A 4547-nucleotide genomic window follows, 5' to 3' on the forward strand; every position below is an offset into this window, starting at 1 on the left:
TTCCGATATGTTTCATTTTCCCTTTTGCATGCTAATTTCATTTTTCGGAATTTGGAGTTTTCTGGAATCCCATTAGAAAGTCCTATCAGCCACCTTTTTGCCTCTTGCAGCCAACTTTAAACACCACTTCAGATTTCAGTAGCTCCATCTTGAGCTCTTTTAGAGCCACTTTGGAGGAGGTTGGAATGTGCAGGACTTTTCGCAAGGGCACGGAGTGATAAGACAAGGGGAAATGGCCTTTGGAGGAAGAGCATACGTTTAGATTGGGTAGTAGGAAGAAATTCGTTGAGGTGAATGATGTGAGACATTGGCACAGGTCACCCAGAGAAGCTGTGGATGTCCCATCCCTGGCAGTGTTCCAGGCCAGGCTGGATGGGGCTCTGAGCAACCTGGGAGAGTGGAAGGTGTCTCTGCCCACAGCAGGGGGGTGGAAAGAGATGATCTTAAGGTCCCTTCCAAACAAAACCATTCTGTGGTTTTACAAAGCATCCAGAGAAGGTGCAGAATTAATGCCCCATGCAGCACCATGGACCTGAGTCCAGCGGCAAAGTTATGGTCAGTCTTTAGCCCCTTCTGTGCTACATTCACACTTGCATGAGGCTTTGGGCACTTTTTGCTCTCGTCACATATTGGGAATGCTGCATGTTTCCAGCAGAATCTCTGGAGGAAGCACAGCGTATCTGAGGCTCACAGCTGCTCTGGACAGGGCAGGCCAGGCTAAAAGATTTTCAGCTTATGTTTTGGTCTGTGCATTGAGTCTGCTTACTGTGTCTGGGATCAGCTCTTTGTATCACAGATCCTGGCAGCTGAGAGCCAGGAGAACCCCTGGTGTACCACAGATTTTGTTCCCAAAGCTGTGCTTGGCTTCCAGTCAAGCAAAAACATTTGGGAAATTACGATGTTGGAAAATTAGTAAGAAACACCACATTGTCAGGAGACCTGGTAGAGAGTTTCAAAGTGTTTCTCCCCCTGCTTTTGTGCTTTGGAGGTGTCTGCCAGCAACTGAGCCCTGCTGTGACTGGTCTGGCAGGCATCAGTTTAGTTGCTCAGTCCCTGCCAGAGGCATCGTCTCACCAAATATTGGCCGGAATGACAGCAACAGCACAGCTGAGGGCCTGCTGAGCAGCGACTGCACCAGCCTCACCACACTGCATGTGCTAGGAGGAGAACAGAGGCACAGTGGCAGGTAGTTTTGCACAGCCCAGGGACAATGTGGTGGCTCCCCTGGAGGAACTGAAGCCATGGCATCAGGCAGATCCCAGTCAGGAATAGGCAGTTATCACCCCTGTGATAGGCTGTAAGAGATAGCTTGTGTCTTTGTATGCCTACAGGTTTGCTGTTATCCTGGATGAAGATCGAGGGGGAATGGACTTCAATCCTGATGAGTTAGGAAATAGAAAATATTCACCAGTGCAAGACACAGAAATGCTTCTGTAGAAACCAGCCTGGATCCAGCATGGTCACCCCATTCCACAGCTCAGTATTCCTAACACAAGCCACTTCCAGGTGAAAGAGCAGGTTTAAGGTGCCCACTGTGCTCACTAATATTGGAGCTGAGGGAGGGAGTTGTCATGGGTGCTGTTCCACCTTCAAGCCAGCTCTGCACCACACTGCTCTCATCAGCCAGGAGCTACCTCTGTGTCTTCACATCCACAGCAAGGTTAATTTACAAACTGTCCTCAAACAAGGGAGAGTTGGAGTTTTGGAGGGGACTTTGTATTTGAGATAGAGCTGAAAAAACATAACCCCGTGTGTAGCCAACAACATCCAGCAATGTTTGCCTTTAGCTTTCAATTGCAGTTCTCTTCTTATTTCATCCAAATTTAGGTGCATCTGTTCTAGTTCTCAGAATCTAAATGCAGGACTTCTATCCCTAGTTCCAGTTCTCCTTAACTAGATTTTTCATTCCTCTCTTACCTGTCTTAAAAGAAAGAAGAAAAGGAGCTTCAACTGATTTCTTTGAGGAAGTATCACAGGACGTGGGGAGTGGCATGTTTGTGCTGAGGCCTCCAAGAAGAGGTGCCATTTTTCCTCCAGAGCAGTGCAATCAGCCGGTCTGGTGCACACATACTCTACTCTGTGTAGCTCCTGTGACCAGCTGCAAGCACAGGCCATTCCTCTGGTTCTGGGGCGAGGGAAACCTGGCTGCTTTTCAGCCAGATGGCTAATGGCTGGGGCAGGGGACGGTGCTGCTAGCACTGCATCAAAGGCTTAATGAATTCCAAAATCATGTGCTCCACGTGACAGCTTTAATGCTTCCCTTCAGCGGCTCATTTGGGATTTGGTTAAAAACACATTTGTCTGACAAGTTCCCAGAGCTCGTTACTGCTCTTTTGATCCTGTTATCCCCTCGTGGTCCTGCTGCAGTGGAGCGAGAGGCGGGGGCTGGATCTCCACAGGGCTGGGCATTCCGTGGGCCCCATGGCTGTCCCGGGTATTATCCTTGCCATGGGCACTAGAGCAAGGAGAGCAACACGGTGAATCACAGGAGACATGGGACTCCAGGCTCTGTGGTGGGAGTTCCTCAGTTTTTTTGCTGGGATTTGCCAAGTCCAGTTTTTCTGGGACAGATTTTTGTCATCTGTAGAAGATATTTTTTGAGAAGGAGGCTGCTTTGCAGTTTAATAATAAATGGCCCAGGTTTCCCTGCAGCATGTGCAGATGACTTTGCAGTTGTCCAGGTTTTGCAATAAGACCTGGTGTTTTCTGACCACGCTGGCCAAACTCAGTGTGATGTGAAGCTTTTCTGCTTCTTCTTCTCACATATATACACATATATGGATATGTTTAAAATAATCACATATTTCTCTGTTCTTTCAAAGTTTTGGTGATTAATGTCTTTGTTCCATGTTACCTTCCCACTGGTTCACTTCACACTGACATGGTGTACTGTGTGCACAGTCAATTTATACTTGAACAAGTCCTTCCCTGCCTCTCCCAGCCCAAAACTGCCCAGTTGCTCTTCTTTTGCCTCTTTTATGTAAACTCCATCCTTTTCTGTAGGGGCTGCTGCCAAAGGAGATGATTGATCTAGCTGGACTTGAGTAGGAGAGGAGAATCTACTATTTGCAGAGAGTTTTTGTTCGGTGAGGATTGGTTTTAGTCGCGAATTTGTAGCATGAACTTTGACTTGGCAAGGTCCTACCTATGTCATCCTCATAGGAGGTGAAACGTGGAGCTTTTTGGATGGAACAATGTCAGTCCAGATCAAATGCCAAAGGGTCTTCATTGCTCTTGAGTCCTGATAATGTCTGTCAGCAACAGGAGTGGATATAGCACTGAGAAGCTCTTCTGCAGGAAGAGGTGGATAAATTGGGGCATTAAGTCGCAGCCCTGTGATTGCCTGACTTAATGACACTTAATTTGTTATTGCTACATGTTTTGCTGACTCTTTTTCCCCTCTAAGAAAATGGGATCCTATGTGTCAGGTAAATAATACGCTGCAAGACTGTGGGATGAGGAAATTACCTGCATCTGATAGAAATAAAACTGTACTCTCTGCATTCATGCTGTAATTATACCTGTTAGAGGAGAGTCTCTGTGTAACATGAAGGTCTAATTAAACTGCAACCAGGAAAGAACTTGTCAGTTCATGGTGTATTAAGTCTGCAAGAGACCACAGGATCACCTGGCCAGAAGTCTGTGGTGGCCCAGGGGAAGGCTTTCATGCAGCCCTCACATCATGCAAGGCCTCCATCCAGGCAGACTCTGGGCCTGTGTTGGTTTTGCTGCTAATACTTGGCTCATCCCACCTCATTTTCTGTCTTCTCAGACTGTCCACTTGAGACTTGGTGGTGCATCAGCCTCTGCCAAGTGCCCTGGGCCACCTCCCCACCCAGGGACAGTCTCCTTTCCTGGTGACTCTGGCCTGTCCTGGTATCACTTGAGCAGCATTGGAACTGGTTGCTCTTTCCTGCACTGTTCAGAACATCTGCCCTCCTTCTGCTCCCTGGGCAGCTGGGTTCCTACCATCAGAGGCTGCCTGCTGATATGACTCTCTCCTGGGAGTACACTGCTACAAGGGCCTGTGCAGACTTGTGGTCTGGCTGGTTTGGGCTTCTCCACTTTCCTGGCAGGTCAGGGCAGAGGGACACAGGTGTCATGCAGAGCTAGGGGTTTTCTCATGCTGCCCCTGAGGTCTCACACTGGTGCCTGAGGCAGCAGTGATGGTTACACTACATACTATGTTGCAGCATGCTCTGAGCCCAACCCTCACCACGTCCAGAGGAGCTCAAAAAATTACATAATAGTTTAAATTGAAAAGGGCATAATCAAGGTCATTTCTGCCACGGGCAGGGACACCTTCCACTAGACCAGGTTGCTCAAAGCCCCAGCCTGGCCTTGAACAGTGCCAGGGGTGGGGCAGCCACAGCTTCTCTGGGAAACCTGTGCCAGGGCCTCACCACCCTCATTAGCAGAAACTTCTTCCTCATATCTAATCTAAATCGACCCTTCTTCAGTTTTACGCCATTGCCCCCTGTCCTATTGCAATGGGCCCTGCTAAAAGGTTTGGCCCTATCAGATCCAGCGGTCCCTCTAGTAGTGAC

The sequence above is a fragment of the Corvus brachyrhynchos genome, unplaced genomic scaffold (genome assembly GCF_000691975.1).
Source record: "Corvus brachyrhynchos isolate BGI_N302 unplaced genomic scaffold, ASM69197v1 scaffold140, whole genome shotgun sequence".
NCBI classification, from domain to species: domain Eukaryota; kingdom Metazoa; phylum Chordata; class Aves; order Passeriformes; family Corvidae; genus Corvus; species Corvus brachyrhynchos.